Source organism: Plectrocnemia conspersa, unplaced genomic scaffold (genome assembly GCF_051122295.1).
Source record: "Plectrocnemia conspersa isolate PC_06_02 unplaced genomic scaffold, ASM5112229v1 ptg000009l, whole genome shotgun sequence".
Classification (NCBI taxonomy): domain Eukaryota; kingdom Metazoa; phylum Arthropoda; class Insecta; order Trichoptera; family Polycentropodidae; genus Plectrocnemia; species Plectrocnemia conspersa.
The window spans coordinates 11904410-11918853 of NW_028277173.1; the positions used below are offsets into that span (position 1 = coordinate 11904410).

Genomic DNA, 14444 nt, shown 5'->3' on the forward strand with positions numbered 1-14444 from the left:
TTCTATAATAAAGAGGTTCTAATTTTCTATGCTAGAACAGAGTGCCTAAAAATATAATTAAATCGTAAAATATTTTACTAGGCAAGTCGCATATGACATAGAAACAGCAATAGAGCATTCAGATTTTTTATTATATGCAGATGACTTGAAAATTTACAAGAAAATGCATTCGATTTCTGATTCCCTCGACCTACAGGAGGATCTCAACTCTATATGGAAATGGGCTTGCTATAACCAATTGCCTTTCAGTGTAAAGAAATGTCACACAATTTAATTTTCAAGGTCGTTAACGCCGGCAAAATATTCATACCATCTAGGTGGATATTTTCTGGAAAGGTTTTCTTCAACTAAGGATTTAGGAGTGACTTTCGAAGAACGTTGGAAATTTAGCCAGCACATTGCAGAGACTCATAGCAAATCCTTAAAAATGCTCGGTTTTATCTTGAGAAATGCGCGTTACTTTAGGAATACTTTAGTATTGCGCACTCTTTATGATACTTTAGTCCGCAGCATACTAGAAACTAGCTCCATCATTTGGATCCCAGGCGTAATGAGTCAATGTAATGAATTGAAGCTGGAAAAAGTACAACGTAAATTTCTTCGATATTTATACTTGAAGGAATACGGGTATTATCCGTTCTTGTTTCCCAGTGCTTTAATTTTGGGAGCCCTGGGATACGTTTCTTTGTCGACTCGCAGAAGTGTTTATGTAATTAAACACTTCTGGAAATTGCTCAAGGGCATCGTAGACAATCCTTCAGTGCTCGAGCAGCTTCAAATGTGGGCTCCTGAAGGTGGATATAGTTCTCGGTCGCGTCCACTATTCTTGCCTGTTAAGTGTAGAACTGGAGCACTTGCCAACTCTTCTCTGGCCAAGGCCATTTATCTGCTCAATTCTGTCCATAGTAATATTGACATTTTCTCTTGCACTTATGGAGTTTTGGTTCAATTCGTATGGGACAATGCACACCTGTTGAGGTGATTTGTGTCTGTTGTTTTGTCTTGTTTATATTTGTATGTATTATGATGTATTAGTACTTTTGACTATCGTGACGCATTAGGTTTGCCTGTCAGGTCACGATGGTTATAATTTTAATAAATAAATAAATAAATTTGCCATTCTGTACTCGTATGTATGTAAATATTCTTTTATATTTATACGAAAATCTCTATAAAACTTTGTTCACTGTAATATTAATAAAAAATATTGGACTTTGCTCCAAGTTAAAATTTTCATTATCCAAAAAACTTTCACAAAAAATTCATAATGTTGTTATTTGCTCCCTGCTTTTTTGATGTCACATTGACACAATAAGATTCGTTAGCGTTTCGTCGTGTAAAAAGCAAGACACAATATCAAGAAAGTACAAACATATATATATATATATATTAGCTGGGTATCTTAAAATTAGGTTTGAGAAATAGACGTGACAAAATTATTATCGAGCACTTGGTGATTCAACAACGCATTTTAATTAATAAAACGTACTGAAAAAAGATCACAACTCAACTCGTTTATTTGATAAATTCTAGTATTGTGATACTTTACTTGTTATATCAAGATTAGGTCGCAATACGCGTAATAAAGAATGAGTATTTAGAAGCTTACTAGTAATTTTATACTTCTACAGAAGTTGAATAAGAATTGATTTATTATTGAAAAAAAATCCTGACAAACGACGCTAAATGTGAAATTATGAGCTCTTTGGGTAAAAGCTTCGAAGTTCGTATTGTTATATAAACTAGAGGCGCTTTACTGACCTCTCTGACTTTATGATATATTCTTTATACTACAAATTCTAATAAAATATTTATTACTAGGATTAGTCGAAGTTTTTTTGCCGAATCTGTATATAAACCTAATGAGTCGTTCTGCAAGACTGACTCGGATAATTTCGATTCGGGCTTAAATTTCGCGACACGTTTTTAGTCACGCTCGTTAATAAACTTATTTACATTCGCAAAAGTTGGACCTTAATTTGTCACTGAATTCGCGACCTTTCAGGCGAAAATCACAAATTATTAAATCGTGTGCGAGCGTTCGGATAATGATATTTGTCAATCCTTGTAAATTTAACAAGTTACTAAAAGTCGGCGAAAATTCGCCAAGATTAATTTGAGGCGTTGATGAATGTAAGGTGTCTAAATTAACACTTAAAATTTAAGTGGAATTGACAATATTAAATTGATCAACTTTAATAATACAAATATTAACAGACTTATGATTTTGAACGCCCTTTTAATAATTTTTCAAAATTATATTACGAGCTAAAGAACACGTGTCTTGACACTTATTCAACCCTTTTTATTGCTCTCAACCGTAAACCGTCTATCTTTTTGTAAACATTCAATTAAGTTTTGGAATCGTTAAACGCTAATTATTTAACTATTGATATATCTATGATAATAATAAGAATATATTTATATTATTTTCATTATAACGAGACAATATCGTTAGTGAAAATTCAATTACAATTAATTATTTTAGCAAACAAAAAGCCAATTAAGACGTCACATTATATTATATATCTACACATCATGTGTTCAAATGGGTAATATTTTTTTGACATTCGGGCAAAAATAATAAAGGTCTCAGCCCTAATTGGAAGAAAGGTACAAACAGGCACATAAAAACGTACTGTGATTAAAGCGAGAACCAACATATAAATTATTCTTATAAACGTGTACGGGTTGACGAACGTGATATTTCTATGCTATTATATATGTTTACGTTTATCTTATTCGCAAAAATAATATATTTTGTAATAAAATACGTTGTTAAATAAATTGCAGTAAAAGTCGAATAGTCAAATCATTGTCGTAATTTGCTTTGAGTTATGGCGACTCTATTTTCAAAATACTTACTTTTGTTGGGCAAAACGTTTTATTTACATTGTTTAGTGTTTCAGCTTGATTTAGCGTATGAAAGTTAACTATCATATTTATTTTTACAGTTAAAATTTATTAAATAAATAAATTAAGTTAATTAGATTGTATTTGAACAAACTCTCTGTTATTAATCCGTTCTTTTTGAAAACTTACAACAAAAAAATCCTTGATTTTTAGTTCTTAGTCATTAATTTTTGCTCTGCTTATAAAAAAATATGTAAATATTAAACATCTTTGTGCTTAATTGTGTCCTGAATAGTTTAAGTCCTCTTTGTAAAGCAGATTATTTTTTTTGTTTTTGCCCTAAAATATTATCTTGTCTTGAATTAGTCCGATGACGAATTCTAAAAAATATTTTCAAAAATTTGTATTTTCTGATTATTTATTTATGCTTTTATTTGTTCCTTAAACCAAAACCTAGTAATGTTTATTCATTCAAGAAAAAGCCACTAACAAAAATTATAAAAATAAGAAACTGGAACGTAGTTTAATTAAAACCATAAAAAATCACTATAATTTGTTCAGATAATTTATAATAGACAGACTGCAATTTTACCACTTTCAACCAAAGGATATAAAACTTCTATGCATAATTAAATTATATTGATAAAAAAATTAATATAATATAAAAACGCAACCTTAATGTTGGAAGCCTGGCTTAAAATTCGTATTAAATTTAAAATTTAGAACGAAACAATTTAGAAGGTACCTTTTTTATTTTGTGTTTTCACACAAAGTGCTATATCTAATAATTAAATCTATATCTGTTTCATTTTTTATAGCCATTTATTTTATTTTTGTGGTAAAATATGGTTCATGTATTTCATTGTGGGTTTTTTTTACAATTTTTGTTTGTAAATAAACTTATGTAAAATATTTTCCTATAAATTTTACTTCTCTGCTATGTAAATTTTTTGCATTTACATTTTTGCTTTTTAATTCGCATAAATTGTATCTCTATTATTATGTAATATTTGTTCTTAATTGTACGTGTCTGTTTCTTTATATATTTAGTTCGAAGCTGTATTGCTTACTTTTCCTCATCAAATGTCTACCAATTATCGGATAAAAGTTAATTATTTAATCGCGAGGGATTATTAACCATTTTACAGGATTCGAGGCTGATCCTTTACAAAATTTCAGAATCTCAAATTATCTAGTATATATACAATATATATATTTTTATAATGTAATGATAAAATTTCTATATTTATAATTTTTTTTTTTTGTATTGTAGTATAATAATAATAATTTATGCCCTACAGTTTGTCTTTGCATTGTTTTACGCTTTCAAATTGTACAATAAATGGATCATAACAAAGCTATGAAGTGATCTCACTTAACACAATGGCTTTATTGGGAAACTTGACTGGGTGATTCTTATAATTTAGCAGCACAGGGTAGTCCAAAATATTCTCGATAAAAACAACAAACAATCCATTGTACACGAGCGCTTAATTAATAGATACGTACCGATTGTTCTACAACAAAGGTAAAGGTTTAATTTTTATTTTTCAACGAGTAACAAAGCGCAAGCATTAGATAGCTTTGCATTTTTCATACAGAGAAATCTTCCTGTCTCCCGCTATTATTATTTTATCCAATTATTTCTACGTATCCGACGACAGTAAAAATCCAGCAATTTAGCATTTTCTATGAGCACTGGTATAACTTCGTTTTTATAGGTTTGTCGGTTTCTATAGTCTAGTTTAGTCCCATAAGTATGGATACTACAAAATATATTATAAAAATAATGCTGTATCACACAATAAGCATTAAATGCATTAAGCTTTATTTCATGAGACAATAAATCTATAGAAAGGGCTACATTTGAATTATTATTTCTTTTAAATATATATATTTATAAAATTATTTTAACCTGTATAATTTAAACGACCTTCACTTAATAGTAGCAAACATAGTTAATAATTGTATATCTTGCTCCTTGTCGTCCCACATATTTAAAATATGGTATTTGCTAGAAATTCTGTCAAGGGTTTCTTAAAAAAATCCACTCTCAAATCCCATTAAATATTTCCTATTATTAGACTGTTAACAACATATCTTATTTTTTCATTGGAATCCTAATAATTTTAGAGCAAAAATTTTCAAGTTTATTAAAAAAAAAAGTGGCGTAAAAAAGTCAGTTACAAAATGAACTATCTTTATTACACAAAATTTTAAATTATTTTGAAATCAATATTTAATATTATTATAACTCATAAAATCAACACGCGAACAATTCATACTATAATTTTTTCCTCGAAAAAAAAATGTATTAAAAAAAATAAAAAGAAAATATATATTGATTCATTACTTACTAATTATATTTCAATTGAAAAATTTCCAACTTAATGATTACAAAAAAACTACAGAATGCAATGAATAAGCTAACGGTAGCTGCGTCAAATATTAAGAATAAATTTGGGTTAGAAAAAAATATCACATAAATAAATTTATTAGAACCATTTTTAAATTTACGAATACAAGCACATAATTATTACGAAATTCACTATGCAATATTTTATATTTAATAAATATATTTTTATATCATTTAAAAACCAGAATCTTGAATTTCAGGATGAGATTCTCAAATCATATTAGTTTAAGAAGATTAACATAGAAATTAGTATAATAGATAAAATATTAGTATTTAAAAAGCACTTTGCTTATTTAACGTATCGTGAACAAATATTAGTAATATTTTTTAAAAACTTAAAAAGTTAAGATACATTCAAATGACAGCAAATATTTTATATTGCTTATAAATAAACAAATAACCATAATCTGTATTATTTTGCAAACATATATTTGTACAAAACTTCACATATATATATTTATTTATCTTTGAAAGCGTATTTTTCTTTGAAAGCGCAAAAATCTTCCAAGAATTTTCCACGAATCGCTACTGGTTAATATTATTTTTTTCATACGTGCGCGGTGTATACATCACGCTTCGTCCCCAATTTTTGTATCCGGTGCGCGCTCTCCTTTCTGTCAAAATTAGGCCAATTTCTCACTATAGTATTTTTTAAATATAAAAAAAGTTTTACCCTAGAAACTTAATAGCAAAAAAAGTTGTAAATGTTATTTTTATTCTGTTTATGAGTCGGTCTAATACTTGACTTTCGTTATTTTTTTTATGACAATTCTTAGACCTTGCAAACAATTCTTAATTTTATCGTTTTGAGCACATAAACATAACGAACAATAGTTTATTGACTAAATTAATGATATCAAAGTGAATTATAAAGATATTTCGCTTTTAACAAGACAATACTCCAAAGCTGCTTTTAGCTGAAATTTAAATATTATTATTCAGCAATTACTTGAAGTATGCATATGATAAAAATCGTTATAAACTATGTCAGAAACAGGTTTGCTGCATTTATTTGTATATTTTTTTTTGAAGCATATAAAGCAATTTAACAAAAGTAGGTTTTGATACAATAAATTTTTAAATAAACTATTTCTAGCTTAAGAACATCCAAGAGCCTAAGAAATATTACACTTTTTTGAGTTCAACATAAAAATGTTGTATTGGTAGTTATTATTTTAAATATTATTGTATTAAGGTTTTACAATTTATATTTAAAAACTGTCAACAAAATGTCACAAGAAATAGTTTTCTGAAATATTGACGATACAAGACGATATTGACACACGATGGGCTCAGCCATTTTCAGATATACGGGTTTTAAAGATTTTATTTTTATTTTTAGCATAACATTTTAAAATAGACGGCAAATTTTTAGGGACCACCGGTTAAGAAACGCTGTTCTAAACAACTCTACCAAACTCAAATTTAAATGGTATGTTTCCATTACTATAGTATATAAAACAATAAAATAATATACTCCTACAGAAATATATAAAAATAGATATCTAAAAGTAACCAAAGTTAATTCAGTAAAACGTACATACGGAATCTTTACTCAATTTTCTTGCCTTACCTCACTTGTATAATTATTTTTTTTACTAATAGATACATTACTTAGACTCTTATAATTATTTTATCTAAGGTTTTTAGCGTTTTTAATAATTCATTAACGTTTTTAGTTATGATTTATACAAGAAAACAAATGTCACATGAAATGAGATCAGGTAAATAGTTATACAAATAGAGATACAATAGTATGTATGAAAGACTTACAAACTAAAACTATTATATTACTAACTTTATGGTTTATATAAAATGGTTAAGTATCAAGCATAATTATTGATTTTTTGACTTGTAAAATACAGATAATCTTTAAGGTTGAAATATTTATTGTACACCGTTACCCTAGCTTTATGGAGAATAAAGTTAATCGTTCGTTTTATTAGTTAAAATATAGCTCACCATAAATTAAAAAAAATAATTATTGCGTATTTTATTACATATTCCATGTTTTATTCTATTTTCAATAATAATAAAAGTATATTTCTATGTGTACATATTAAAAATAAATTGAATAGTGCAATAGCATTGTAGAAAACGTATGGTATATCGAATGCCTTTTGCGTATATTAAATTATTTTACGAGCACATCTATTGTAGAAGCATACAGAGGTAGTATAAAAATACAAAACTCAAAAAATTATATACATGCATATAAAAGCGTTTGTTCTCATTTTTTGTATATATTAGTATGTTTTTCAGTAGCAACGCGATATTTATTGCTTCGGATAATATTTTCTTTAGCGCCGACTGAAGTTATAAGTACGCACAATGGGAACGCTCGCATTGTGACACTGTTCTCGTAAGGGATGAGACGATAAAAGCATAAAGATAAAAAAGACTAAAAAGGTTTTTTGTTATGTCGTGTAGGGCGTAGGGCGGTTTCTTTTTAGTTGCTACATTGAATTCGGGCGGCCAAAAGGAGGTGAACCACCCTTGCGGGTCAAATTTTAAAATTATCCAAAAATCACTGACTGGAAAAGCGAACTCGATTGAATATATTGAAAGTAAATTATCGTTATCTTGATCGTGTGTTATTATGGTATAATTTATTTACGAAAATTCTTATTGAATTTGCGTTTATGTATTAGTATATTTTAGATATAAGAGTATACCTACGAGCGAGTTACTGAAATATTATTATCGTTTCTCTCGAAACATTGGACTAAATTAATTTCAGGAATATAAAGGAGCGCCATTACCATTCTTATTAACGCAGTTCGCTATTGCGATCATCTCTTCGGAGTCTGAAATCATTAAATTTAATATTATATCTTGTATCATAAATACAATATATATTTTATATAATTAATGCAAATACTGTGAAGTAGAATTATTATTAAATTTTAAAATATTATTTTTATTATTAAACTTGAATATTTTACATAATTATAGCATATATAAAATATGTCAATATACCCTTACCGAAGTCTAAAATATCTAGCGATAATAATTAGCATTTTTTAATAACAATATCTATAAATTCTAATATATAATATATATTTTTAGATTTAGAATTCCGCGTCATTAAAGATTATTATACAAACAATAATGAACATTTAAAATAGGAGGAAACATTTATGTTGTACAACTAAAACATGAGCACCATTCCACATATTTTTTCCCAGATCCACTTGGCTATCGCCAAAAATATCATTGTGTTTGGCAAGCTCGTTGAGAAGCTGGATGACTCATGCAAGAAAAGCATTCTCAAGCGCTGATGTCCTAGCCGCAACAAACAAAAATTAAAAACGCGATCGCGACCTTCCAGTCTTTAAAAAAAGCTCGCAACCGATAGTCACTAAGCATTAAGGGATTGTCGACACCACCTATTAACAACTTTAAATGCTTTATTAAGCAGATGTTCCTCCGAGAATGCAATGAATTTGTATAACTACTTTAAAACACTTCCAGGTCATCAGTATTTATTAAATAGTATAGTTATGGATTTCTGCCTGTATGTAGTTCATAAAGAACAAAAAAGTAGAGGACCCAGATTGGATCCCTGTGACACTCCATAATAAGTGAAATATTCATCCGAGTTACGATTGCTTTAGCTCACATATTGACGGTGGCGACTTAAGTAATTATAAAAAATGTATCAAGACAGTTCTAAAAAACTAAAGATGCTTCACTTTCAAAGAGGTAGCTCATAAAAAAAAATTGTCAAATGCTTTTTGGAAGTATTTTTAAAACTTCTCGTATTTTCCGAAAATTTTGATATATGTATAGAAAATTATATGTACTTTTAATATTGTATATCTATATATAATTAATAAGCAACGTTAAAAAAAAAACTTCAATAAGATAATGATTTGTTTTAATAAACGCGAATAATCAGAGGAAATAAACGGATCGATCTACTTCGATTGATTATAGTATTGAATTACAAATAAATTTGTGGCTTTCGTATTTATACCCGAATCGTAAAGTAAATTTTCAATAACAGCTGTTGCTACTTTACATTTTTCATATTTCGAAAAAGTTAAAGATATAAAACCTCTTTTGATTATTAAAAAAACGATCTCCAAAACATTTTTATAAAATGCGAAATTTTATGCAGAACTGTTTTTTCTTATCTGATTATAAATTTAGTTCTTAGATTACCAACGCAAAGATGATAATATTATATTTTAATAGGTAAGAAAATCGTAAACACAGTTTTGCCTTTCAAATACTTATAAATCGTAATAGCGTAGACTGTACGCTCTTGACTGGTAACACAGAGACCACGGGTTCGAGCGACACCAATAGACTTTTTTATCAACAAACTTTTATTTTTAAGCATGCGCTATTTTTAAAATTTAGCCCCAGCTGCAAAGTGATATCTATTGCTAATAATTTATAATACACATAATAGTTTATAATAGATTATATGCTTGTCACCGATTCACAGACTAAACTGTCTGGCGGTATTAATATTTACTTGTGGGTATTCATTATATCTGATTGACTTATCCAGTTTATATAGATTTATCCCGTCGTAACGCATTGATATAATGCCTGTCAATTTACAACGAAAAATTGAAAAAAGAGGACGAGCTTTTTACTCTATTAAATAAGTATATTTTTCAAAGTAAAAAATAAAAGTTTATGTACTTAAATTGCTAAAAATATTTTCTCGTTATATTTTTTTTTTCTAGAAAACAATAACATTTTTATTATAAAATAAATCAAGATACATTCAAAATTAAATATTAAGTAAGAGATATTAAAAAAAGAATATTGATGTTGTATAAAATATATTTTATAAACTTGTAATTCTATATACAAAATATTAAATTCTAAGTAAATGGCTTTTTAGACCTTTTTATTTACGTATGTTCTAAAGTAAAAAAAACCTTTACACGTTAGCTGCTTAAATAGTAACAAAAGAGTTACTTTTAAAAGATCTCGCGAACTGTTAATGCTATAAAAAACAAAAAAGGATGAAAGGTAAGCTTATTTCGAGCTTTTTCACTGACACATCAAGAGCACCACAAACAAAATGAAAAAGTCGACTCCTCATGAACTATTAATGCTACAAAAAAATACAGAATTTGATGCATTATCATCTCTAGCCAGGCTTTTTATTTATCCCTTTCATTCATGCTTATGTCGGTTAAAGTTCAAAGCAAAGCACGTGCTTTAAATTTTCCTATAATGTTAATTTAGCCTAATGAGGTATAATATTGCAAAGTGGATGAGTTTATTGATTGATATTTAAAAATAAATAAGATACCTTAGATATTAATTTATTGCCAAAAATTAGTTTCACAATTATATAATATATAAGAAAAAGCTAGGTCACGCTAACATATTGATAAAATATAAGCGTATCGAGTTGATAAGGTGAACAATTTCATGTTGCGTGAGTATAAAGATTGGTTTATCGAATGACCCAATAATAGGTCATTTGTATATAGCGAATTGATAACAAATTAATTATTTTATCAGATTGAATATTAGCACTTATAAAACATTATTAATTAATGCAATTAATTTCGTAACTTAAACCGCATGCGTTATTTACTGTGTTAATTTAACTCGACTCCGATCCTAAAGCGTTCACGTAACTCGTATACGACATTGGTATCCTTTTTATATGAGCGGGTGGGGAAGCCTTATAGCGGTTGTTTGTGAATAATATATTCCGATTTTAATTAAAATCGAGATCGAAATCTTGGGGAGTTTATGAAATTTCACCACGCGTACACTCGTTTTATAAGCCACAAAGGTTGGTCGTCCACACCGCATACTAATAACTGTCGGAAGCCTATAAAAGTTTCCGGAACGGATCCCCACACCGGACCTAATGCCGCAAAAAATTAAAATATTTAATATTTCCGCAATTTTTACGGTTACACAATGGAAACGGATTCCTACGGCGGGGAAATTGTCGACAACGACGCTTTAAATTTCTTCAAAGTCAATTGTACTGTGTAAAAATACTGATAATAAATATTGCTAATGATAAAAATTTAATAAAAATATACTCAAGTATACTTTTATAATGACTTAACAATTTTAATAATATATTTCAATCAGATATCACAAAAGCGTGTGTGGTTTAAATATTTTTATTTGAGATTGTTATATAAAATAATCCGATCAAAATTATTACTTCATATTTTATATAATAGAAATGTTTAATCATAGTCTGAGATATAATCATTATTAGACAGTTTTCTACTTATAAATTTATTATATATACGTACTTACTAATCCATATTTCGTTCAAGTGTAAATTTACCATAAAATACATTTTCTTATTTCAATGTAAAATATTGTATATATATACAGTTGTTTTAAAATTGCTTATTATTTTTTTTAAATAATATACATGTATAGAAAAATATAGTTATAATTATTAAGTGATTGAGTCAGAAAATAGAGCAATGTATTCAATCGGTAATGAAACGATAGCCCTTCTTAAATAATACAATATGAAACAGAATGTTTAAGGTCAGAAAAAAATAGTCTTTGAAGTGCGGATTGAAATCGTAGCAATTATGCTATACAAAAGTTACTATTAAACAAGAAGCAGCAAATGGTTCTAGTTTTCTCGTGGTACATTTAAGAGCGAAACATAGAAAAACCATCACGGGGAATAAATTATTCATTGCGTGGTTGCAGTAGCAAAAAAAACGGATCTAGAAAAAGCCAATTTATTTAATAACATCAGTATATCAGCAAACGCTGTGGCTCAAAGAGTAGAAGATAATATATAAAATATACCATTTAAACTTACTGAAAAAAAGCCAAGACTGATTTTCTGTGGCTCCGGATGAGTCAAGTTATTTCAATAATATAAATAAATTTTCTAACATACTATTTATATATAATATACATACACGCTACTAGGTTATAACCGTTCTTATGTTTAAAATTTGTTATTAGCTACAATTTGATAAAAAATATAAAATCAAACGTTGGTAGTTCTAATTAAAAAAAGTTAAATAATCATATCTAACAATAATAATAATTTGAGAACATTTTACTAAAGATTTGGAACTATTAATATGTCGTCTTTAGCCTTAAAGCAATATGTGCTTTGACATTTTGTGCCAAATGATATTTTACCTGTGGGTACCGATGATATTTTAGCTTGTTCGATTACGTTTTTTAAATAATCATCGATTGTTTTAGTATCCATTGGGGGATAACTCTTACGCTTAACCACTATACGACTATCGACAATACTCTTGAAAACCTTCCAATCAGCATTTTTATTGTTAAATACAATTTCCTATATAGCCTCGACCTCACCTTTCAGTGTAAAAATACACAGAAACGTGGTTAAATTACATAGCCTTAATGCATTGCATATCTGAGATCTACGCATTACTCTTAATTAATGCAATATCTGAAATTTACAGTGTCATTTAATTGGTAGGGTAATGTGTTGGTGAATATGAAAAGTGTTGTTTAAGAAGTTAAAAAATTCACGCTGGAACAATTCCAATGCATGTGCCTAGCGTTGAGATCTCAAGTTAAAATCACAGAATTTTTATGACCAAAATCAATTAACATTTGGGGAACTATAACATGTGACAAGTATTATTATACTATGTTTATGTTTAATTTGCATCTCGACAGTTTCTAGGTTAATTGTGTTGGTGTTTATGCACTATTGATTTATTTACAAATTTCGTTACGCCTCCGTTAGGTCTTGATAGATGGTATTTCCAGAAACAGGCAGTTGGGAATGTAAAGGTTAATGTGTGGTTTAAAATAGATTTTGGCGAATATGATAGTATCAATGTTATACTCAATCAGTAGTTCTATAGTATTATATCGGATACCGCGGGAATTTTACGTCAAAATGTGAGTATAAGGATGTTTTTGATATTATTTAAATCACTTCATTTGAGGAGTAAATAAAAACAATTATGTTTACGAAGAGCTTCTTGACATCCATAGCATTCACGAAACAACCACAGAAGAAGTTAAGAATGTTTAAAATATTATTTATTTTTTAAATATTTTTTAAGTAAAACAATAGAAGTTTAGAATACCTGTCAGCATTTTACATACATTTGCCTATGAACTTTTTGATGAATACAGTACTGCGTGTTTTAGTATGTTTTCTAAATTACAAATTGTATAATAATGAATTCGAAAGCCTAATAATATTATAACAATGAAAACGCTTAAAATAAAAAGTATAATTGGAATTTGCTTAACGAATAGTTGTAAAACTTTTTGTAAGAAAACAATTTTATAAGAAAAAACTTTATATAGCACTAATTTTTAATTTAAAATTTATTATTTGCTTAATTTAACGGAATATTGATTTATTAAAATAAATGTATTTATGGATATTTGTATGTTAGTACGTCTTCTCATAAGTTTTCTCCTTGTGCACTAAAACTCTGAGACTTACATAATCATGATTCGTTTTCAACGCACAGTAAAATTTTACGTCTTCCGTATGATGTACAATATATTCAACAAATTTATATGTACATACATACATATTTATAGATAGAAAGTAGCAAAAAAACATTTTTTATCTACTCAACCCTACACACCCCAAATTGACTGAAATTTTCCATCGTATCAACTTATTTAAGCTTTCCTTGCATGCATGTTAGTACGTTGTGTCTCGAGACACCCTACGGATACATAGCTTCATAGGTTCACTTTGAGAACGTACACGTCAGCTTATTGACTACGGAAGGCAGCCATCCTAATCTCCATATAAATTCGGCAGCGTCCCTTAGAAGGTCGCATTGCATAATGCTTCAACGAGCTAACGGCGCCGGGATTACTAGGACCCACTAAACAGTTCGTAGACGAAATAGCCGACCTCACATACTAAAACTTCCAAACACCGCCAAGCCGTGCATGGGGTTAGAGATAGCAAGGGTATGGGTGTCGTAGGTGGGTTAACTGGGTTACGCACTTTTCTCTCTTTCCGGATGCCGAAACTTAATCTTGGCTCGTCAGGATTTACGGTGTGTTTGACGCCGAATTTGTTTATTCGCTCCTCTCTCTCTATTTTTCGCTCTCGATACACTTATATGGTACGAGTATATATGTGAGATCGTTTATCATTAACTTTGCGGCGTGCCCTGTCATATAAATGCAATATTTAAAGAGAAAATTCATATAGTTTGACGATTTATGCGAA

General features: G+C 28.5%; 1 protein-coding gene and 1 long non-coding RNA gene across 2 annotated transcripts in view; one reads left to right on the forward strand and one right to left on the reverse strand.

Moving 5' to 3' along the window:
• LOC148231934 (uncharacterized) overlaps positions 1–14444 on the reverse strand; it is a 326124-nt gene that overhangs the window by 303942 nt on the left and 7738 nt on the right. The window lies entirely within an intron of this gene.
• The window catches only part of LOC148231936 (zwei Ig domain protein zig-8-like), a 97670-nt gene that overhangs the window by 61507 nt on the left and 21719 nt on the right, over positions 1–14444 (forward strand). The gene's annotated exons all lie outside the window — the stretch shown is intronic.